Source organism: Anolis carolinensis, chromosome 1, assembly GCF_035594765.1.
Source record: "Anolis carolinensis isolate JA03-04 chromosome 1, rAnoCar3.1.pri, whole genome shotgun sequence".
Lineage (NCBI taxonomy): Eukaryota > Metazoa > Chordata > Lepidosauria > Squamata > Dactyloidae > Anolis > Anolis carolinensis.
The window spans coordinates 24,642,629-24,668,240 of NC_085841.1; the positions used below are offsets into that span (position 1 = coordinate 24,642,629).

Genomic DNA, 25,612 nt, shown 5'->3' on the forward strand with positions numbered 1-25,612 from the left:
GGTTTCTGTGGAGGGGAACAATAGCTTGGTTTAACAGTGAAGTCAACTTAGTTCTGAAATACTATACAATGACAGCCAAGTAAAGATACATTTTGGAAAATACTGAGTTAATTTAAACTGGAATTGGAAATGAAAAGTCAATGGTAATGCTGGGAGTTCCCAGGAAATATTTTGGGATGAAGAAATTTAATGTGGACTTTGAAAATAAAATCAGTTTCTACAGAAACAAAACATATGCCTATCAGAGCCTTTTCTTCTCATCTGGAGCAGCTCTAAGTCTCCTTCTGATTTCTTAACTGCACTTTCCATTTTGATTAATGGCTGAGCCAAAGTATAGAAAAACGGACATCCCTTAATCTTAGGGATACAAAAGCAAAACACACAGAGCTGGATCTAAAGTTCCCCTGAGCAAATAATGCTCCTGCTAAAGGAAGGCTGGGTGGATAAGAATCTTTGCCAATTCCTTCTTCTTCCTAAAGACCCCTGTGGTTTCTGAAAAGCTACTCCTTGTGATTGAGAGATACCTCTGGAAGTCATGTGTTTTGTTGAATGGGGAATTCCAGTGCATTTCTGTTCCCAGCTGATTCCTACTACAAAGGAAAGACTGTAGCTCAGTCCCAGAATCCATGTCTTTGCATGCAGAAGATCCCAGGTTCAATCCCAGGCATCACCATAGAAGACAGAGATATCTGAAAGCCTAGAGATGTAAGGTCTGTCAGAGTGCATCTTATGTGTCTGATGGGGAGGACCAGTAAACCAACACACCGTGTTGTTGTATGTCTTTCGGGCTGTGTGGCCATGTTCCAGAAGCATTCTCTCCTGACGTTTCGCCCACATCTATGGCAGGCATCCTCAGAGGTTGTGAGGTATGGAGAAAACTAAGCAAAGAGGTTAACAACACAACACACCGTGTTAGTCCCAATGGGCTGCAACTGTTTCTTTCCTTCCTGAAAAATTGCCATTGGATTGGCAGCCAAAAGCTCATGGACCAGCAACAATTCATGGACCACCACTTTGAGTAACAGTGCTCTAGAAGACACATTTGTAGACAGTGCACGTGAATTAGGCCTAGCCCTGCAAATGATGTGGATGTCCCAGTCTTTCACAGAAGCATAGAATCAAAGAGTTGGAAGAGACCTCATGGGCCATCCAGTCCAACCCCCTGACTAGAAGCAGGAAATCATATTCAAAGCACCTCCAGCAGATGGCCATCCATCCTCTGCTTAAAAGCCTCCAAAGAAGGAGCCTCCACCACTCTCCAGGGCAGAGAGTTCCACTGCTGAACAGCTCTCACAGTGAGGAAGTTCTTCCTAATGTTCAGGTGGAATCTCTTTTCCTGGAGTTTAAAGCCATTCTTCCACATCCTAGTCTCCGGGGCTGCAGAAAACAAGCTTTCTCCCTCCTCCCTATGACTTCCCCTCACATATTTATACATGGCTATTATGTTTCCTCTCAGCTTTCTCTTCTGCAGGCTAAACATGCCCAGCTCTTTCAGTATGGCTTTTTCCTACAGCTTGTTCTCCAGACCCTACATCACCTCTGAATCCAGTTCCCTCTCACATGTGATATCTGCTCCAGCAGCAGCCTTCTCTGTCCCAAATAGCTTCATTGTCATGTGAGCACTGACATATATCCATATATGTACATTTGGAGAAAATTAAATATGATCTATTTTGCCATTTTGGGATAAAAGCAGTCAAGGTTAGTAGCTTCCACGTGAATGGGGTGGTACATCCGCTCCATGTATTAGTCTGAATTTTCCAAGTACAAGACACTGACCATCAGCAGCTTTAGACTCCAAACATTTTGGAGTAACTAACCAGAAGTGATGTTGAGACCTAATAATGCTAGAGCACACACTGGCAACCTCAAGTCTGGACATCTGCAATGCACTGTATATTATATTTTTATGTTATACTTAAGGATAAATTTCCAGACGGTGTTCATTTTCTTAAATCTGATCTGATATCTTTCACTGTCCCTCCTACCACACAAAGACATTAAATTCCTCCTTAACCATGGAAATCCACTGGGTGACCATGGATGAGGTATACTTCAGAGGATGGCAAAGGTAAACTCCCTCTGAACAAATTTTGCCAAGAAAATCCCAAGATAGGTTTGCCTTAGGGTTGATATATGTCAAAATGACTTGAAGCCACACAACAAACAATCCCCTTTTTTTTAAACTATGGCTTCAATTGTGCATCACCCAGATACCTACAGATAATGCATTTCTTTTAAGTTTTCTTAAATAGTTAAATACTTTTATTTGCAGCCTAAGAAGAAGAAATGGCATTCATTGTCTTTCTTCCATTTCCTTTAACATGTTATTATTGTTATTATCCTCATGCATTTCTAATCCTTCTGAATCCTGCTAAGTTCTTGGCAATTCCTAAGCTCACTTGGAAAATGGATAATTAATTGCTACAGTTGGACTTGCTAGTGAGATCTATATTAAGGTTGTGCCAATTATCACCTGCTATTACCACTGAATAATGAAAATAAGCACCTGATGCTAATAAATCACAAATTCAATTTTACTTTAAAAAGTAAACCACAATTATAGCTATTGATATTGGGATGATGGAAATATTGGTTACTGAAAAGAAAACAGCACTTCACATTTACTCTAAAGTTCACGTCTCCTTATTGCAGCCTCTGAGACTTGGCATTAAATACTGACTCTGAGGCAATTCAGCTCTGCTTCTTCTGCATTGATTTAGATGGGAGATTGACAGATTACAGGCTCATTTGATTTTTTTTTACTAGAACTCCAATAGTCCATTTATCAAAGTCAGATGCAAAAGGGAGGAGGTAGCAGAGTTACATTCTGCACTTTATACCTGATATGCACATACCCTTCAGCACCTGAGTTGTTATTGTTGAGGGTTTGTTATACAAAACTGTTAAAATTGCCAGCAAAACTGCACAGACATGGTCAAAAGCAACCAATTAATGCTCCCATTTTACAAATGAACTATATGAATATCAGTGCTAGGATGATAGGAGCCGGGCCTGGCACAGTGGGCTAAACCACTAGCTGCAGAAAAATCCTGCCAATTGAAAGGTCAGCAGTTCAAGCACCGATCAAGGTGATCACCCGCCATTAACCCCAGCTCCCTACCCACTTAGCAGATCGAAAGCAGAAATGCAAATAGATAAATAGGTACTGCTTTTAGTGGAGAGGTAATAAAACTGACTTTAAGGATGTCAATCAGGAGGATGTTTAAGAACGACAAAGCTCTTCTGAAGGTGGAGCCACAACAACCCCGTTCCCCTCTCCTCCCCTCCATGGCTGGAGTCAAGCACAGCCTCCAAGATGCCAGAAATAAGATGGGAAATGCTTTTAGCTATGTCTGTGTGCTGTTTGTCCTCGTTTATTGTATAATGGCAATGGCATTGAATGCCGATGTGTGTTCTGTAATCCGCCCTGAGTCCTCTCGGGGACACAACAACATAGTATGATACAGCAAACAAGATCTTTATGCTGGATTTCGTATCACAAAATCACAAGTCAAATTGTTGTTGCTGTTGTTATTATTATTATTATTGACACAACGACGTTGTATGACACAGCAAACAAGATAGATATGCTGGATTTCGTTTCACAAAATCACAAGTCGAACACTTCCCAAGTGTCTAGGACTGTGTGATGTATTTTCGGATGATGCGTGCAGATCCCAGTAAGGTGGCCTTTTGCAGTTGGCAGATCGTAATTTTGTCAATGTCTATTGTTTCCAAATGCCGGCTGAGATCTTTTGGCACGGCACCCAGTGTGCCCATCACCACCGGGACCACCTGCACTGGTTTCTGCCAGAGTCTTTGAAGTTCAATCTTGAGGTCCTGATAGCGGCTGAGTTTTTCCTGTTGTTTTTCTTCAATGCGACTGTCACCTGGGATGGCAACATCAATGATCCAAACCTTGTTCTTTTCCACAACTGTGATGTCTGGTGTGTTGTGTTCCAGAACTTTGTCAGTCTGGATTCGGAAGTCCCACAGTATCTTTGCGTGTTCATTTTCCACAACCTTTGCAGGTTTGTGATCCCACCAGTTCTTAACTGCAGGGAGGTGATACTTGAGGCATAGGTTCCAATGAATCATTTGGGCCACATAGTTGTGCCTCCTTGCACAGGTGCCACCTTGACGTGGTGGGGAGGCTTAACTGCTCCAATGATGACTGAGGGCTGTGCTGGCGGTAGTGTAACTACCGGTAGGTCCAACCAAGCCAGAGAGGCCTCAGCTGAGGAGCAGAACTAAGAGCACCTAACCCATTAGCATTATGGAGAAACAAACCCAAACAAAGTCTATACTGGCTCGGTCGTCACCCAGGATAAAAAGGACCGCGGTGGATGCTGCTGATTCTGGACATCCATTGACAAGTGGGCTACGGAATCATCAAACCCCAAATGAACAGTCACAGAAGCGGCAGAAATACACAATGCCAGAAAACCGCACTATTATTATTATTATTATTATTATTATTATTATTATTATTATTATTATTATTATTATTTACCCACCTCTCCCTGTGGAACAAAATCGAGAACAACACAATACATCACATCACATCATTAGAAGAGCACATGAAACCTATGTATATTTAAATCCATCAACAGTTATCTTCTATGTTTATGCATTTGGCTTTAGCAGATTTGATTTAAATTCCTTACTTGCCTATAGTCTATAGCATATAAATATGTCTGGAGGAAAAGACTGGTCTTTATTGCTGATACAAAATCAGTGTCTAAAGAATATGTTTTCTGCTTAACATTCAATTTAGTTTTGGCTAACTGAAGTAGGTGTCTCTCAGCATAAGACTAGCCAAGACAAAGGGTTTGTTTCAAAACACCTTCAGTTCAACTTGTTCAAATATTGGATGTTAGAAACCCGTGCCAATCTATTGAAAATTAATTCAAACTACCATCTGTCCTTTTCTAATTTAGTTTTCATGTGCTGAACTATGTGCCATGGATAAATGTTAGATAATATTTTGCCTCTGGTGACCTTTCATGGATTTTCAGTAGACTGTTATGTTTTATATATCAAAATATTTCTGCCATAATAAAAGCAATCGGTCAGAGGTATTTCAAATGATCTACCAGCATTCCTTTCCATTGGCTGGGATAACTGGGATTTTCTGTCCAACCATATTTACAAGGCTATGCTTTGCCCACCATGCTATAGACTATAGGCAAAATATAGACCAAACCAATTCCTACAAAATGAACATCTATGGGGGGAAATGGTCATGCATCAAGGACCAATGTTTTATTATATGCTATTGTACTATTTTTAGCCCTGAGACACATAGCACTTTCTAAGGTCAAGAAGACAGTTTGGGAACTTATACTTGTGTTTAATTAGCACTTTTGAGCCATTTATCTTCTATGGTAATGTGCAGAGTCATCTATATAGTCTGTTCAAATGTCATTCGGGGTCAATGACATATTGAGGAAGAGCAAATTCATACAGTTCTTTAGTGGAAATGTAAATGGTTGCTAGAGTTCTCTTTGTGACCTGGAACAGTGTGGTTCCCTAGAAGGTGATCTAGTTTAGGTACATGATGTCCTACTGTATCTTGGGGCCTTTTCTAGTCTTGTTTATTTATTTCATTGTTTATTTAAAGTGGCCAGAATCTTAATTAAGTGTAGTAAGTAAATTTTCCTGGTCTGATGGAAATATCATTCTCGAACACTCCAGTCCCTGGCAGAATTGATATCCTTCTCCTTATACAGCTAATACCTGGGAAAGTAGGTTTAAGGGTGGTTTATGTTCATGACAACAGTGTCATAAGCATGAGTAAGTAGCAATTGTGAATACCAAACCATTACCTAGGTCTTTCTTAACTTATCCCACTACATGTCATAGCAGGCATCAGCTGCATGGGGACAAAGACAATCCATTCTGTCAGCAATCTCCTGCCTCCAAGCCATTTAGGACACCACTCCGAATTGAGTTCAGAAGCAACTTGTAAGCCAGGACAGTTCTTGGAAGACCAGTATTCTGTTAACCAGAAACCAGTTCATGACTTATATCTTTCTAAGTGGACTGACCTCTATCTTACTTTTATCACACCAGCCATTTGTTTCACAGTAATTTCATTGCTGAAGCAAATTGAAACATCCTGGTAATGAAATGACTACTCTCACACTTCTCTGCAATTGCACTAAGGTTCTGCTTTGATGATGCACAGCCTCATAATCAACTTCTGCACTAACTTGCTAACTCTACCTTCTGTCCACGTATGCCCTACAATGTATTTTGGCCATGATTGATCAGTTACAACAAAATGATAAAAGAAATTGAGTAAAGCAAGTTCACCTTGTTGGGAATGGCAAAGGGGAGAGGAGAGTGAGACTTGCTCATGGCTTATGACTGCTGGAATATCGCAACTGCAGTGAAAGGACCCAATGGACCAGAGGCAGCATTGGAATGGCAGCAATATTGGGAGCCATTCGTGCAGTGGTTCTCAACCTGTGGTCCCCAGATGTTTTGGCCTACAACTCCCAGAAATCTCAGCCAGTTTACCAGCTCTAGGACTTCTGAGAGCTCCCGGTAGTGCAGTGGATTAAACCTCTGAGCTGCTGAACTTGCTGACTGAAAGGTTGGTGGTTCGGGGAGCAGAGTGAGCTCCTACTATTAGCCCCAGCTTCTGCCAACTTAGCAATTTGAAAACATGCAAATCTGAGTAGATCAATAGATACCGCTTCTGTGGGAAGGTTACAGCGCTCCATGCAGTCATGATGGCCACATGACCTTGGAGGTGTCCACATACAATGCTGGCTCTTCAACTTAGAAATGGAGATGAGCACCAACCCCCAGTTGGACAGGACTAGACTTAATGTCAGGGGAAACATTTACCTTTATGTTAGGATTTTTGGAAGCTGAAGGCCAAAAACAACTGGGGACGCCAGGTTGAGAACCACTGCGTTAGTGGGTTGCTCCTCATCAGGAAAACTGTACTCTATTGACAACTAAAATGCAAAACAATAGAAATAGGTCACAAGACGTGCAAAATATAGTCCTTAGAAGACATAAAGGGCTTAGAGCTATTACAAGGCATTCTGAAACTTACTAGGTGAAAATTAAAGGAGGTTTGAGCAGAATGGGGAAAATTGCCCCCCTCTCCCATTGAGACTTAATCAAAACTGTAGCCAATTCAGTTTGTCTAACAAGGATCATAACACTGCTTTTGGTCAAGTGAAGGAAACCTCTGCAACATAGCATCTGTTGAATTTAGCTAGGAATGAAACCACAGCCAAGATGTTTTTGAAAATATTTGTGAAACTGCACTTGTAGGACAAACTCGCCCCCCCCCCTTTTTTTTTTTACTTTCTTTCTTTACACAGTCATGTAGCCAATGGTTCTGTTTTACAGAACTACCAACATGACAGCCCATAAAATATACATTTTCTGCTTCCTGTGGTGGTTCTTTTATAAGACTCATTCCGCAGTGTAGTAAACCAGTCTTTGACACTGACTTCACATCTTGACTAAGAACCAGTTCACACAGGGCTAGCCACAAATCATGCTCCCCTTCTCCAAGTCAAGGTACATAATATCCAAAACCAGCCAAGTTATTTTGGCACCTGGAACCACAAATCCCACAAACACCCCTGCCTGAAAAATAGAAGTACAATCACGGCAAATTAAATAACAATGTGCTGCCCTTTTGGGACACCCAAGTTGTGCTGGCTGAGGCAGCTGCCTCATTCTACATGATTGTTGGTAGCAGCTGCTCCATTTTACTCCACTTTTGTGCACTGGACCAGTAGTCACTTCCATGGGTGATAATTTTAATGTAGATGTGAAGTTATATAAAAACTTTACACTGCTGCCATAACATTTCCCTGAGTTCAATAAAGCATCTCTTGAGTATCTGCATAGTGCAAATGTAGCCAATTTAGTAAAAAATAAATAAATTATAATATCTAGATATTTCATATGTGGCAAAACGTGTGCACAACACAAGCCCTTTGAGCAGAGCTCTCATCTGGCCATCTCATTGTTATGTGATCATTTTATTTATTGATCCAATATCCCACTTTTCTCCTGAATGGGATTTAATGAAGCTTCCAGTTATTAATAAAACAGAATATATAAAATATTGTAAAGTTAAAAAAGTATTAAATAGTACATGCAATTCGCACACTAGTTTTAAAACACTGAATATTAAAACAATTAAAACATTTAAAATACACATTGCAAATTAAAGCAGCACATCCATCTCAAGCATTGGCAAAATACATCCCATGAAGAGCTTAGAAGAACCCAGTCTTGTTTTGGTGGCTGTAGTAGAAAATTCAGATGAGAAAGACAGTCTCTCACAATAGATTATCCATTATCTCCAGGGGGATCAAACACCATCTGGACTCTTCTATTTACAGTTATTTTTGCATTACTACTGGCTGGATTTGAAGGAATAATTTGTAATGGTTTTGTTTTATCTATAGCACTTTGATCTCCCCAAACAAGAATAGTTTTAAGCAGAGCCAGATCCTTTTAGGGAGAGAAAAAAAATGGAAAGATGAACTAGCATGTGTTTCTAATAGTATGTTCTACTTGGTGTCATAACTTAAATCAACAAGATGTGAACAGCAATTCTGTTATCACATTTCACCATGCTATTGCGTTTGTTAATTTTTCCTAATGAAACATTGGCAATTATTACCCAGTATTGCCCATTGTGTGTGGAATTGACTCCGCTGTAGCTAGCGGAAAACCTAGCAAGAAACTGTAATATTTTATTGCTGGGTTTTTACGATCTTTCTTAAAACATGTAAGCTCACAGCAGATTGGTTTAATCAAGGCCCATCTTTTCTTTGTTCACACATTTCATTGTTTCCTCTTTCTGTGATGTCACAATATCATGACTTCACAATAGGCCAATGTGATTCAGGAGTGACTAGGCTCATTCCTTGGCCCATCAGAAACTTTACAACCTCCTGAATTTGCAGTCCTGGAAGGATGATAATACTGTATACAAGATTAAAAATGCAATCCATTGGTATTTAGGATGACATCCCAGAAGCCACAAAAATGAGACTGGATCTTTCCTTCTAAGTATGGAGGGAGGACTCTGAGCTTAGAGAAGATGTGATATTAGGTCTTCATCTCTTTCCCATGGAACTGTAGCCCTATTGATTGAGTTCCAGCATTGCGGGGAGGAGAGGGAATTAGGGGTCTAGAGCCTCCAGATGTGAACACTTGCTGGTATCTACAGCTTAGGGGAAATATTACATCACGTGACTTGCTCACAATTGGAGAAGGAAAAATAGTTTTAAAAGAAATCAGAAGTTCAGAAAACAGAGTGAATGCCATTCTTTCCTCACTTTTGCTTTGCATATAGACATTTGATGGTATTTTGGACCTCTCTGATGCCAGCTACAAGAACAGAGTTGTTCTTTAAGGCTACTAAGTTGACCATGTGTGAATCACACCTAAAAGGATGCAGATTCCCCTCAAAGAAAGCAAAAGAAGACAAAACTTTGGATATTTGTCTACTTTTAAACCGTGAATGCAAAATTTTAGAAACGACCCAAAAAACCTGAGGAATCCCTCAAGATGCATGTCGAAGATAACAGCTGGGGACATCTTTGATGACCCCACCCCCATGCTTTCTAATGTTGCATCACACAGGAATTGGGTTTTCAGAGGCTAACTCTGGAAGATATAGCTATGGAGATTTAACTATGTGTAAAATGCATATCTTCTGATGCGAGAGCTCATACCAGACTTCCAAAAACACATTTTCCTGAATGACATATCTATAAAACATGTGTTTGTGGTTAGAAAAAGCATTTAGATTTTCTGATCATTGAACAATAGGTGGATAAGATTATCTTTCCAGACTGGGAATAAGAGGTCTTTTTAATTTTAAACAGTACAGGGCTCTCCATGTTCTATGTGAAATATGAACTATTTTCCCAGAGGCTTCTGGAAGCAGGAAATTCCTCCTTTTTTCGCTCAAATGGGGAATTCAAGGGATCCTCGAGCACACATACATACACAACAGAGGCCCCTTCTACACTGCCACATAAAATCCTGATTATCTGCTTTGAATTGGATTATATGGCAGTGTAGATGTAATACAATGTAATAATTATAATTCACTATTATAATTGTATATTTATATTACATGCAGTGTTACTAATAATATTGCAATATAGTCATATAATATAATATATTGTATGTATATATACTTGTAAACCGCCCTGAGTCCCCTTCGGGGTGAGAAGGGCGGGATATAAATGTCGTAAATAAATAAATAATAGACTCATACAAGCCAGTTCAAAGCAGATAATACAATTTACTGCTTTGATAATCTGGATTATATGGTACTGTAGAAGGGGCCAGATTCACAGAAACAGTCTTGGTTGCTACACATGGGCTTAGGCTCATCCTTTGTTCACCCTTGCTTGAAGTCATCCTCTGGAATCATCTTTCTTAAATACAGTAACCGATAAAGGGTGTGTATAGATATGTTTGCATCTATGGCATGGGTGCTGGGTTGGGATGAGGTCAGAAGAGCCCTTTACCATGATCAGAGCCTGGGCTGTGAGATACTATCCAGAAAGATCTCACTGCAAATGGTTTGGATTCACTGTTCCTCTAGTTTATCCCATACTTTATATCTGTTCTTGCAATTTTCTAAGGCCCCATCTACACTGCACTTTGAAACTGCATTATATGGTCAATGTAAGCTCGTATAATGCCGTCCGAACGCATCTCCCTTGACGAACCATGGCGAAGACTAAGATCTTCTGGGGAGGCCCCGCTCTCGGTCCCACCACTGTCACAGGTGCATTTGGTGGGGACGAAAGACAGGGCCTTCTCAGTTATTGTCCCCCAGCTATGGAACTCCCTCCCTGGCAAGATTAGATCAGTTCCCTCCCGCCTGTCCTTCAGAAAGATGGTAAAGACCTGGCTGTGGGACCCAGCCTTTGGGGCAGTGCAATGAGGCAATAACAGGAAATCTACTGCACTGACTGGAGCCAGCATGGTGGCCTGAGTTGGTTTAAACAGCTGATTTTAAAGTGGATATAACCAATTTTAATGTTTGTGTATATTTATAATTATTATATCCCAGCATGGAGTGCTTGCCATATATATGTTGTGCTCTGCCCTGAGTCCCCTTCAGGGTGAGAAGGGTGGAATATAATTTTTTTAATAAATAAATAATTATCTGCATTTAAATGCATTATATGAGTTTACACTGAGCATATAATGCAGTTTTAAACTGCATTATATGACAATGTAGATGGTACCTTAATCAGCCAGAAATGTTCCTGGTGCTGAATCTGGGTTACTCTGATTTTGACCTACTTTGTTGATTTTTTTTTTTACCTTTTGGAGCATAGCATACAAAACTTTGTTTAAATAAGTGTTAATACCAAAACAGAATGGAGAAGATGGCTAGATAGATACTTAGATAATAGATATATAGATGAATACACATACATACACAATCTATATAATTTATTTAAATCTTCTAGTCCGTGGATGTTTGCTTTTCTAGAATAGTAGAATTAACTGCCCTGTCACACAGATATTACATGTCTCTTTTACAAGGGACTCTCTTCTACAAATCCTACTGAATATGTCATGCCTTCTCAATGAATCACATGGTTTTGTTTGGTCTGGCGATTTGGAGATTATCTTTGAGCCCTTCCTCAACATCAGAACTTGGGAAGGAAAAGAAATGTAGACTTAAAAGCTGTGTGGATTGTTTTGACTACTAATCTATTCCAAAGGAAAAACTCACTCATCAAGAAATGTGTTGAAAGAAGAATATATTTCAATGAGGCTTGTTCTTCTGCGGAATGTAAAGCAGAAGGCATCAATCAGTGGAGTTCCTTTTTTAGGAAAAAAAGCAAGTCAAAGCCATGAACACTCTTAAAAACATAAGAAGAACTCTGCCAAATCAGACCAAAGGCCTATCAAGGCCAACATCCTGTTGCCATCAGTGATCAACCACATCAGGGTGGCCACTTATGCATTACCAAAGAAAGAAGATAAAAGAAGGCACAGTTTTCCATGCAAAAATGATATCCTTATTTAGATGCCTAGATGTGACTTTAGAAAAAATTACTATACTATAATTTAAATACAATGAGCTAATTCCAATCTTGTGCTGGTGGTTGTAAAGGAAACACCTTGTAGCCCTTCTGAAAACTTCTTCCAAATGACTACCCAAGCATTGAGACCCAATTTTGGGATGAAAGTTGGACATATGGAGACAACAGTGACAAGAGGGGATCTTCTGCTTGTTCTTTTTTATTCTTCTGTTCTGTGAGACCAATCCTACCATTAGACTTTGGTCATCCTACCATAATTCTTACTATTGTTAATCACCATCAAGTCAGCTTTGAGTTATGGTGACCTGGTTGTTTCATTTCATATGTGCAGATTTGTTAGTTTTGAATAAACATTTTGTTGAAACATAGAATCATAGAGTTTGAAGAGACCTCATGGGCCGTACAATTCTACCCCTGCCAAGAAGCAGGAAAATCTCATTCAAAGCACCCCCGGCAAATGGCCATTCAGCCTCTGCTTAAAAACCTCCAAAGAAGAAGCCTCTTCCACACTTTGGGGCAGAGAGTTCCACTGCTGAACAGTTCTCACAGTGAGGAAGTTCTTTATAATGTTCAGGTGAAATCTCCTTTCCTGAAGTTTAAAGCCATTGTTCCACGTCCTAGTCTCCAGGGCAGCAGAAAACAAGCTTTGTCTCTCCTCCCTATGACTTCCCCTCACATATTTATACATGGCCATTATGTCTCCTCTCAGCTTTCTCTTCTTCAAGCTATGTTCTTCATGCTCAGTACTTTAAGCCACTCCTCATAGGGCTTGTTCTCCAGATCCTTGATCATTTTAGTTGCCCTCCTCTGGGCACATTCCAGCTTGTCAACATTTCCCTTAAGTCACGGTGCACAGAATTGAACACAGTATTCCAGGTGTGGTCTGACCAAGGCAAAATAGAGGGGTAGCATGACTTCCCTGGATCTAGACACTATACTTCTATTTATGCTGACCAAAATCACATTGTTGGCTTATGTTTAACTTGTTGTCCATGAGGACTCCAAGATCTTTTTCACACGTACTGCTTTTGTGTGACCTGACCTGACTTTATTCTTTGTGGGGTGGGAACTATCCGTATTCTCTGCCTCTGGTACCAAATTTTCTAGTAAGGCCCATGAACACATCTACGTCATTAACTGAGGTATACTTGTACATCATGAAATAAGAGATTGTCCTCTCAAACCATTGCATATGGCCACTCTAAACCAGTTGCATCAGAACTTCAAAGCTTGGGACTCATAAGTGGAAAAACCCTTTACTCATAAGTAATTGGTATTCAATATTACCATTACTAATATTAATATTACTCAGACCAAGGGGTGTTACTTAGTTAAGTGTACTAAGAACCTGATATAGAATACTGGCCTATATTATTATTCATTAATAATGATAATAATAAATTAGCAGTGCTACTACTATTAATATTTAACATAAAAATAATAATTAAATAACTTTAATAATTAACATTAGCAGTAATGCATAATAATGCATAATAAAATTGAATGTAATGTGTCAATAATGCTCATTACCAAAATAAAAGAGCAAGCAATAATATTGCAACTTTTAAACCGTATATTTACCCATACTCAACAAGGAAATAATTGCCTAGAGACTAAAACCCAAGTCTCATTTTTGGATAGAGGCTGATAATAATAATAATAATAATAATAATAAGAAGAAGAAGAAGAAGAAGAAGAAGAAGAAGAAGAAGAAGAAGAAGAAGAAGTACAACAACAAAAACAAAAACAATAATAATAACTTTATTATTGTATCCTGCCTCCATCTTCCCAAGGGGACTCGGAGCAGCTTACATGGGGACGAGCCTGGTTAACATCATAGAATATAATCACATTAAAATACATACACAGTATCATAAAACCAAATAAAACAACAACAATTAAAAACAACATAACAGTTGTGATAGAATAAAAGCAAGCAGATCTGTGAACATCTAAAATGAATCTGTGGATATAAAAATTGGCCATATTTGAAGATTTGCTCCAGATTAAATGGCAGCAGTTGGTTTCCACATTGGTGGAATGGTAAATCCACTTCAGGTTTTTACTGAACTCAGGGAAGCTATTCAAAGTGCTGAACCCTCCCCACTACAGTTTGTCACCTTAAACAGCCCATTTAGACTAATAGTTTGGATCAAAGGTCAAAGCAAATCTACCACCTCACTTATATAGAAAGCACCAGTTGGCATTATCCTGCATGGATAATCATGTACTAAAGTGCGTGAGAGAAAGATAAAATGCTTCAGGAATGTGGACTGGAATGGAAATGTTTTCTGGCCCACAATAAAGCATAGTTCCTTTTACATCATATATAAACTAAAGTCTGGAATACAGTTATCTCAACTGAAATAGATACAGTCATGGAATCATAATAGCAATGGAAGTACTTTCATGGATCATCTGGTCCAACTAACTTTGATGCAGAAATCCAACTCTCAAGCATTCCCATTCAACTTCTATTTAAAGGCCTTCAAAGAAGAAAACTCTATCACACATCAAGGCAGTCTGTTCTTATCTTGAGCAGGTCTTAACATCAGAAAATTATTTGTAATGTTTTAGAGGAAATTTTGAAATTTTTTGAAATTTGAACCATGGGTTTGTGTCCTAAATTTTGAAGCAGTAGAAACACAACAACCCTTCAGATATTTAAAGATGGCTATCTTATCACCTCTCAACCTTTTCTTCTCCAGGCTAAACAAACTGAGCTCCCTCAACTATTCCCAAAGGACTACTTTTAATCAGCTTTTTGCCCTCTGGGTTGCCTTCCTGTGGAAATGAACTAGTTTGTTACTATTCATTTTGAATTGTGGTGCCCAACACTGGACACAATAGTCCAGGTGAGGCCTGATCAAAGTTGAGAAGAGTTGACTTAATGACTTTCTCCAGCCTGGATATTGTATTCCTGTTACAGCCGCCTAGAATTGCATTTGCTTAGTGTTTTGCAACACACTATAGACTTGTGTTTATTTTGTGGTCTTCTAAGACCCCCTATCAATTGCTGAAAGGTTGTGAAGTTATAGGTAAGTTCAGTTGATCAACAACAGGAGTTTGACCAATGTATCTTTATACTGGGAGAGATATACCCAAATATTTAAAGGGGCAAATAGGAAACAATTTGCACTTCAGCATGACATATCGTAATGATCCCTAATATCGCTGCCTATTTACACATCTGTTCAACATTTGCCTACAATTACTTAGCTTTCTGTTATTGTTATTGCTGCATTTGTTATCGTATTGATGCAGCTATACATTTAAATTGATTGTAATTGCCATATTTCCTGGAAACGCTTGGTCTTGCTGAAGTATTTAATTAAACTATTGCCCTGCATTAAAAATAATTATGTATCCATGTTCCAGTATAATGACATCTCTACTCCCTTGCTTCTTCTTTCTCTAGAAAATAGGTAGTTTTCTAAATCTGTACAATGAGTAGATTAATTAAAGGTCAGCTACCAAAAAAAAAAAACTTGGACAGAGAATCTCAATGTATTTGAATTAGTAATGTGCCATGAATGGTATTTTCTTCTATTTTTCTCAACACACTTCAATTGTTCAAACATCTTTTGTTTTTGCTATTTCTTCAAAGTGTAAGGTGGTCAGAGTAGATGACATCTCTCCTGCCACAACACCCATTTACACTACCAAGGTTTCACAGATGAAAACCAGAATATGTGTGGTCAAACAGCATTAAAGTGAGACTAAGGAGAAGACACCTCCAAGGTCATGTGGCCGGCATAACTGCATGGAGTGCTGTTACCTTTCCGCCGGAGCAGTATCTATTGATCTACTCACATTTGCATGTTTTCGAACTGCTAGGTTGGCAGGAGCTGGGGCTAACAGCGGGCGCTCATTCCGCTCCCGGGATTTGAACCTGGCACCTTTTGGTCCGCAAGCTCAGCAGCTCAGTGCTTTAACACACTTCGCCACCAGGGGATATTAAGGAGATATTAATAACATTTTAATGATAACAGAGTAAAAATTAATAAGGAGGAAGAACACACAAACCAGTTTGCTTTTGCCTGAGCCTAAGGGAAAGGAAGGGCTCTATCCCCTCATCTCTTTTTCCTCTCCATTAACGCAATTGAGTCAATGGTATGCAAACTGTTTTTGCACTGTGCATTAAGCTTGCACCAACTGATGTGAGCTCTTTAAAACTCAATATTTGTGTCTTCCACTTTTGCATTCTTCATAACATCTAGTAAGGAAATATAAATAATGTGATGTCAGTCATGTCATGTCACAGCATTCAATGTTTCTCTGCTCCAATCCTATTTCATTGGCTGCAGCTTATAGGTGCAGAAAATTCTATGCATCATGTAAGATAGTAGATATAGGTGGAGGTGGAAGGAGAGCATTGTTCCCCAAATAGGTTTTCTATCCCCAAATGAGATTTTCCTTCACTTCCCAAAATTCTAGCATTGGAATAACTTCAGTTGAGCATTGAGGAGCCTCCGGTGGCCTAGGGGATAAAAGCCTTGTGACATGAAGGTTGGGTTGCTGACCTGAAAGCTGCCAGGTTCAAATCCCACCCGGTGTCAGGACCCAGGCTGCAGAGCACCAATAACCATGCGCAGAGACCAGAATCTATCTAATATCTTTATTAAAGGAATATATAAAGTCAATAAAAACAAGTGAAGAATATAGTTCAGAAGTAGACCTTTCAGGAAAGGTCAAATATAGTCCAGGAAAACAATGTCCAATATGAGATATTAGAGTCCAAAGTTGTAATCCAATAACCGAAACACACACTTTGCCAAGCAAAGTGTGGGGAAATGACAAGGTCCTTTAGTCCAATGGAGCTTGACAACAAGGCTGGAGAGCAAAATAGATTCTTGGCAAACAAGGCTTGATTCAAGGCAACAAGAAGCAAGAGACGAGAACAGGGTCCGTGGCGAGGTCCGTGGCAAGGTCCGGGGAAACAAGGCAGGGCTGGAACAAGAACAAGGTCCTGGAAACAAGGAACAGGAATAGCGAGTCCACACACGATCTCGCTCCCGAAGCTGACGAATTGACTCCGCAAGGATTCCCTTGCGGTTAAACACCTATATAGGATCTTGTTTTCCCGCCAAGGAACACTTTCCCTGGGGAACAAGAAGTGAAACCCATACTGTGTCCAGATGCATGACTCCTTAAGATTTCCCAAGGGAAACAGGCTTAATCAGCTAATTGTCTGGCAGCAATTCTGGCGCTTCTGCGATTCGCCTCCCTAGCGCCTCTATCTCGATTATAATTATCCCGGCGAGAAAACGGGGGAGATTTCTGCTCAAGGCTTGTTTGGCTGACTTCTTGTGGGCAAACATCTTGCAGGTGCAAGGGCTCCAATTCTGGCTGAAACGGTGGGAAACCCAAGTTGTCCTCTTCATCTGCCACAATAGTACTAGGAACGGGACTACATGGCCCATGAGTCATCACACCCGGGGAGCTCCCTCTTTCAGCTCCAGCTCCATGCGGGGACATGAGAGAAGCCTCCCACAAGGATGGTAAAACATCAAAACACCCGGGCGTCCCCTGGGTAATGTCCTTGCAGACGGCCAATTCTCTCACTCCAGAAGCAACTCTGGTTGCTCCTGACACGGAAAAAAAAAGTTGAGCATTTATAAATAAGAGCCGTTCCGCAGCGGAATATGCTGCCTTGGAGTATGGTGGAGTCTCTTTCTCTTAAGATATTTAAACAGAGGCTGGGAGGTCATCTGTTGAGAGGACTTGGATTATATTTTCCTACATGGCAAAATGGGATTAGACTGGCTTCATCCAACTCCATGTTTCTATGAAATAACATGCAGGCCTCCATAGAAAATGGACAAGCTACCAAGGGAGTGCAACCCCAACAAAATGAAAGAAACATATTCAAGGGTGGTTGTGTTGTCCATGTAACAAAATACAGCAAATTCAAAACCCACAAAAGTCTGATTTATTGACCAACCAAAGGGCCCAAAATATATCATCCAAGCTTTCAAAGCTTTATTGACTTCTTCGTCAGGCAAGTTGTTAAAAATTGTACAAGAGAAGAAAAATGATAATGTTAGATTCCCAGGCCTAATTCTAGATGCAAATTATTCTCAGGTTTCTCTCTCCCCCCCCCCTTTCTGCAGTGCTAGAAATTAAGTGACTGAAGGAAAATTTGATGGGGATTAGACAGAATTCTTATTGGGATGTTCATCTAAATTTTGGACCCCCCGTAGCTATTTCCCTGGCACCAGGACACGCTTTGTTTTGCTCAGATGGAGGCTAATGTTTTCAATGGCAGTTCTTCCATAATGTCAAGATCCAGCCAATGGAAATAAAATGAACTAAACTCAAATGAAATGTGACAGGCTGCTAGTTGGGATGTATTCTTAAGTAGGTAGAACATATTATCTCAAACTAAATTTCCAAGTGTTTCCTTTGGTTGATTGAAAAAACTCTCTTTTAATTTAGCCCATCTATATTTCTTGCCTTTTATAGCTTGCACTGCTGCATCTTGCCATATGTGAAACATTTCTGAAAGGTGTCAAAATGGCTTGTCATGGGCTTGGAATGAGAGTGAAATGAAATGTCCGTATCGTAGCCAACTTATATAAATAAGGAGGGATTCCAATGTAAACCTTTCGTTTGGCAGTCATTTCTCCATCAGCAAGCAATAAGTGATACAGAACTCATAGTTTTCGCATATACATGCACCCCGCATACCAAGATCAGGAAGGAGAATATGTAATTTTAGTAATTTTAATATTAAAAACCAGCTTCTTTTATTTTTTGTGACTGGAAAAATATTTTTAGTTCTTGGATGTATGGTTAAAACATTTTAAAAAGGTTTTCTGAACATATGGGTTGGGTGTCTCAGTTTTCTTCTCTTTTAAAAGTTGTTTCCATCACTTTGAAACCCAGATGGTGAAAATGGGGACTAGTCATTAGTGGATGTCAAGAGTTATTTATAGTGGGAAGTACAATGTCTTTGCTTTTTTTAAAAACAAAAGAAAAATGAATGTATTAAATGAAAGCTGTATTGAACAATATAAAAACATATTTACTGCAGAACTTTTTGGAATTTTCCATTTTATAAGACTATTCTATTATATCACCATGTTGCTCCCTCTGACATGTCTTTCATACAAATTATTTCTCAAAGCACCAGTGAAAATTTGGGAAATGATGTGCTGCAGAATTATCATCAATAAATGTGCACGCATGGAAACATTTGTATGCTTTTTGAAATCATTAGAGCTGGCTGTGGAAATCGTTAAGTGCCTTTCCTCTTAAGTATAAATTTTTTATTTAGTATAATTTTATCCCACCCTTTCCTTGAAGCATTCAGGACACCATATGGTCTCTGTTCCTATCTTCCTGTGAGATAGGGTAGGCTGACAGATAGCAATTGGTTCACATTTTATCCAATGGAGTGTTAGGGCCGAATGGGGAATTGTATCCAGGCCTCCACTGCCTGGCTACTCAAAGCATTTCTGGACTTAATTTCCTACCCATGGCTGATAATCTGGAGCTTCAATAGGCTGGATGTATTTGAGAGTCAGCATGGTATATAGTGGTTTGAGTATTCAGGTACAAGTCTGGAGACCAGGGTTTGACTCTCCATTTGGCCATGGAAACCCACTGAGTTACTCTAAATGAATCATACATTCTCAACATCAGAAAACCCCATAATAAATTAAGCAGAGGTTGGAAACTACTTGAAGGAACAGCACAACCAAAACAACAACAACAACAACAACAACAACAACAACAACAGCAACAAGGAACATGTGTTTTAATTTTTAATTAGTTGAAGCAGAACTTAGAAAAGTTACTTTAGGGGCTGTAGCTCCCACCTAACCATTGCCAGAACATGGAAATACATGTTAAGAGGGTTAATCTCTCTGAGTTTTGTTCACCAAGACCTGGGGAGCAGGAAGGCGGAGCTGTAATAGTCAATTGGGATTCTATTCCCCTGCCTTATTTCATCGTTTTCTGAGTTTTGGTGTGTTTATCAGAATATGGGTGGCCAGGTTCATATATTCTATTGGTGTACTGCTTGTCCTGCTAGTCTCCTTTCCGGACCTAGCTGGAATGATCTCAGAGTTGATGTTAGAATTTTCCAGGCTTGTAGTGCCGAGAAATATCAACATTCATACTGCTAGCAGTGGTCAAGACTTCATGTTGAATATGACAGCACTGAGTTTATCCCAAGTTAACCCTCCAGCAGCATGGCCCTAATGCTACTGGACACTCTCTGGGTCTCGTTTTCTGTACAGGAGGGGATGATGGTAATCTGAAAGTGGAAGAACTTTCTATAGTTCCTCTGTCATGGACAGACCACTACTACATGGGGTTTAGACTTGCTGAGCCCCATAAATGCTGCAGGGACAGGGGATCTGCCCCAGAAGGCTTATGTGTCTGTCCGGATTCCTGATGTCTCTTGTGGAGTTTCCTGCTGCCTTGGCTGATGATTGTGTCAAAGTCGTAGCTAACCTCTATAATAGGACAATGGCCAAGTCAGTAGACATGATTGCTCCTAAACATCACCTCTGTCAAAGTGGAGCCTTTTTCCAGGGAACTGCTGGTGATGGAACAAGTGTAAAGGCAATTAGAGTGATGTTGGCAGAAAACTCAGAATGAACCTGTCAGCTCACCACAGCCGCTCCTGAATGAACACACGAGACTCTCTGTGATATCACCAGAAACTTTACTGCAGGAAACATAAACATCAGAAAAGCCAAGAATGGGAGACTCCGGCCAACCATCCTTTATATACCCTCCCCCTCATTTGAAAAGTCTCTTCCCGCTCAGTAAAACCCCGCGCAAATTCCCCGCCAAGTCCAGCAGCCGTTTCTTCTCCGAGTCCTGAGACGCAGGTGTCTTATCAATGTCAGTGACCCTGAAACTCAGAGCCACATACAGGCTCTAGTAGCAGGGTTCTGACATGGCGTCCTCCTCCCCTTCGTCCTGGAAGGAAAAGATTAAACACAACTATTGTTCTCCGCTGTCCAGAGTTCCTTTATACTTTTTTAACAGGCTGCAATGGAATACCGGGTGTACCTTTCCTAGGTCCTTGGGTAGCCTCAGCTCATAGGTCACTTCGTTTATTCTTTTCGCTACCCTGAACGGCCCTATATAGCGTGGAGCCAATTTCTTAGATGGGAACCCCAATTTCAGGTTTTTTGTGCTCAGCCAAACCAGATCTCCTTCGCCCAATTTGTCCCCCTCTCGGCGCCTACGATCTGCAAAGAGCTTGTACTTCTTTTGTGTTTCCCGCAATGCCTCCACCACGGTCTGCCACCCTTGCTTAATTTTGGCCGGCCATTCCTTGTCGGTCTGGCCCTCTCCTTCCTTCCACTCGGGTAGCCTGGGGAAAGGTGCCACCTCCTGTCCGCATACTATTTCGAATGGGGCACGACCTGTGGCCGAATGTACGGCCCCGTTAAAAGCCATCTCAGCAAACGGAAGAAGGTCCGCCCAATCGTCCTGTCTATAATTGGTGTACATCCTCAAGAATTGGCACAGTGTCTGTTGTGTACGTTCGACCCCCCCGTTGGTTGCGGGATGAAAAGCCGAGCTCAGATTCCTTTCCGCTCCTAACAGCTGTAAGAATTTTCCCCAAAATTTTGCAGTGAATTGGACTCCCCGGTCGCTAATTATTTTGTCGGGACACCCATGTAGGCGATATACATGCTTCACATACAAATCAGCGAGCTTTTCAGCCGAGGGGAGTTTTGGCAGGGCCACAAAGTGTGCCTGTTTTGAGAATAGGTCCAATATTGTCCAAATGTATCTGTGGCCTCTGCTGGGGGGTAGTTCGCCTACAAAATCCATTGCCACGCATTCCCATGGCCTCATGGGCTCCACCACCTTCTGCAATAGCCCCTGGGGCTTCCCAGGTGGTGTTTTTCCCTCTGCACATAATTCACACTGCGTGACGTACCCCCTGGCGTCTTTCCTCATTCCGGGCCACCAGCATTGTTTGGCCAACAGTTTAATAGTCCTGGTGGGGCCTAGATGACCTGCACCCTTGTTATCGTGGCACTTCCTTAACATTTCTTGTCTTAAACATTCAGGAATATACAATTTCTTATTTACAAACACCAAATCCCCACACAGTTCTCCCTGTTCTTTGTTCGTTTGTAACCATTTGTCCATTCCATATGCTCGCTTCAACTCTTCCTCCCATATTTCTCCTCCCCCCGTGGAAATGGCAGTACGTTTGTTTTCTTTGGCCGCTTGTGCTCGAGTCAGTACTGCCAGGCCCCATTGCTTATCTAGGAAAAGGCTCCCCTCAGATTCCTGAATTCCTCCCCCGTGCTGAGGCATCCGAGAGAGAGCGTCAGCGAGTATGTTGTGTTTCCCCTGGAAGAACTTGAGTCTGAAATCAAAACGGCTGAAATATTGGGCCCATCTAATCTGCTTCGCTGATAGTTTACGAGGGGATCTCAGATACTGTAAATTTCTATGATCAGTCCACACCTCAAACGGTGTTCCGCTTCCTTCCAGAAAGTGTCTCCAGCACTCTAGTGCTTTCAGAATCGCTAAGGCTTCTCTCTCCCAAATCGGCCAGTTTTTTTCTGTATCGCTAAACTTTTTCGACAGATAGCCACATGGCTTCAGGTTCCCCCCCTCGTCTTTCTGCAGCAGAACTGCCCCATATGCCCGGTCTGACGCATCGCAATGTAGTACAAAGGCCTTAGACATATCAGGGTGCTGTAGGACAGGCTCCTCAGTAAAACGCTTTTTAAGGGCTTCGAAAGCTTCCTGGCATTCTATTGTCCAGGTCAGTTTGGCCCCTGGGGCCTTCACTTTGGCTGTTTCTCCCCTGCCTTTAGTCTTTAACAAATCAGTTAACGGCAAAGTGAGGCGCGCAAAGTCCTTGATAAATGTTCTATAGAAGTTTGCGAACCCCAGGAAGGATTGCAGCTGCTTCCGTGTTCTGGGGGCTTCCCACCCCCTCACGTCTTCCACCTTCGCAGGGTCCATCGCCACTCCCTGGGAGGAAATCCTATACCCCAGAAAGTCTATCTGGTCTTTATTGAACTCGCACTTGGCAAGCTTCGCATACAGCTTCGCTTCCCTCAACTTTTGTAGGACTTCCCTGACTAGTTCTACGTGTTGCTCCTTAGTCCGAGACATTATCAATATGTCATCTAAAAAAATAAAGACTCCCTTGTACAATAATGGATGCAACACTTCGTTGATTAATTGCATGAACGCGGCCCCTCCCCCGCATAAACCGAATGGGAGCACACAATAATTGAATAATCCGAAGGCGCAGGAGAAGGCCGTCTTCCACCTGTCCTCTGGTTTGATCTGCAATTTATGGTAAGCCTCAATTAAATCCAATTTAGTGAATATCTGTCCCTCCGATAACTGGGCGATCAAGTCCTTCACTAAGGGTAGGGGGTATTTATTTACAGTACTGATTGCATTCAGGCCCCTGTAGTCAATACAGAGCCTCAGCGTTTGGTCCTTTTTCCGCCTAAACAACACAGGTGCCCCTAAAGGGGAGTTCGAAGGTTCTATGAAACCCCTCGCTAGGTTTTTATCAATGTACTTTCTCAGTTCCTCCTTTTCCCTAGCCGACATCGGGTATATCTTTGCCTTGGGAAGCTCTGCTCCTGGGACTAGCTCTATTTTCACTTCAACTCTCCGCTTCGGTGGGAAATTGTCTGCTTCCTTCTCGTCAAACACGTCCACAAAATCCCGATACTCTGGGGGTAATTTATCTGCCAGTTCTGCTATTCTGATAGAGTCTTCCTCCCCCCTTTTCCCCGGCTCCCTCTCAACTTCCTGGCTCCCTTCTTCCAAATTCATCCCGAAAATCATGCTCTTATCCTCCCAGTTGATTTGCGGGTTGGCCTGCCCCAGCCACGGCATGCCTAGTATAACATTATAGCTGGCTATTTGTGATATCACAAATGACACCTTTCCTTCCCAACTCCCTATCTTACACTTTACATCTTCGGCACTGTACCTAGCTAACGATCCTGATGCTGTGGATCCGTCCAACTGCGAAAATGCTATTGGGGATTCTAGGTTCGTTCTTTTGCATCCCAATCCCTCGGCTAATTCAGGGGAAATGATGTTCCTGGAACATCCACAATCCACAAACGCTTTGCAGGTTGCTTGTTTGCTGCCATTTTCAAGCTGAATGGGGACCACTATCATAGCTTTGTCCTGACTTACCAACCCCCCCGAATGGTGCCTCATCGGTGTTTCTTCCTCGGCGCGTTTTCCTGCCACGGCTCTTGGTTTGGGCTGGCCTCCGCTTTCCCCTTTTCTCTGCCAGCACTCGGCAGCTCTGTGGCCCAACCGGCCGCACACAAAGCAGCCACTCCTGCTGGCGCTCACGTTCCCTGTCGGCTCCGCTCTCCTCCCGGCTGGGGCTGATCCCTCCTTCCGGCTCCCCTCTTTCATCTGCGGCCGTTGCTGTAGCGCTCCTCGGTGCCTCCTTGCCTGGGCCAGCGATGTCTCGACGCGCCCCGCCAGCTGAATCCATCCGCGCAGTGGGTCAGGCTCATCACGATGCACCGCCCAGGAGAGGATCTCCCGCCTGAGCCCCTCTTTGAAGAGTTCCATCTTTGTCACTGCAGACCATTCCGGTACCTTTTCGGCGAGGCATTGGAATTCCTCCGCATACTCAGATACCGACCTCTGCCCCTGGGAGATGGTCTTCAACTTCTCCCTCGCCCGGATCTGCTCCAATGGATCTCGGAAACGGGTCTCCAGGGCCCCCATAAAGCGTCGGACTGACCCCAGACATGGGTCGCGCCGCGCGTGCAGCTGAACGTACCAGCTAGCCGCTCCCCTCTTCAACACTGCACCAATGGCCCGTATCCGGCTGGATTCCGTTCTAAAAGTGTGAGCATTGTCCTCCATATAGCCCCTCACCGTGGTAAGGAAAAAATCCAGTTCAGAGGACTCTCCCCCAAACTCGATCCTTAGTTCCTCTCGTCTCGGTAGGGGTCCCTGTGGTGGCAATCCCCAATTCTCCGCCCGTCGCAAGCCCCCTTGCGGACCAGTGGGCCCCGCTGCTGTTTCTCTTTGCCCTGTGCCACGCCCGGCATTCGCCAGGGGCACTAGGGTCTCAGCTGGGAGCGTAGCCGGGATTCTCGGAGGCTTTTCCCCTTCGTCGTCACTCTTCTCCACCCGCGTCAGGCTTGTTTGGGTCTTGGGCCGGGCGCCGGGCTCCTTTCGCATTTCCCTTCCCTTCGGTGCTGGAAGGTCTGCAAAGCCCTGGCTGCTTCCCACGCTCACGTCCCACATTGAGCCAGCCCGAAGTTCCCTTCCTCTCTCTGGCTCCGCCAAAAACGCCAGGCACTCCATCGCCCTCGACATCACTGCCAGGGTGGTCTCCATCGCCGACATCCTCTCCTCCAGAAACACCATCCTTTGTGGGCCTGGGGAAGGTGAACCTTCCTCTCCTCCGGTGCTGTCTCCCCGCACCACTCCACGCCTCTGGGTTACCCCATTTGGTTGGGCATAAGCGGTGGATGACGCCAGGGCCGCCAGCTGGTGGAACTCAGCGTCCGGCTCGGGAGTAGCCCTTCCCGACC

General features: G+C 42.2%; 1 protein-coding gene across 1 annotated transcript in view; it reads right to left on the reverse strand.

Annotated features, from left to right (window-relative positions):
• Window positions 1-20,689: 20,689 nt before the first annotated feature.
• Window positions 20,690-25,612, reverse strand: part of camkmt (calmodulin-lysine N-methyltransferase) — a 796,752-nt gene continuing 791,829 nt past the window's right edge. Inside the window, exon 16 of the mRNA XM_062968944.1 lies at window positions 20,690-21,014. The gene's annotated coding sequence lies outside the window, so the exon portion shown is untranslated. The remainder of the gene's footprint in view (window positions 21,015-25,612) is intronic.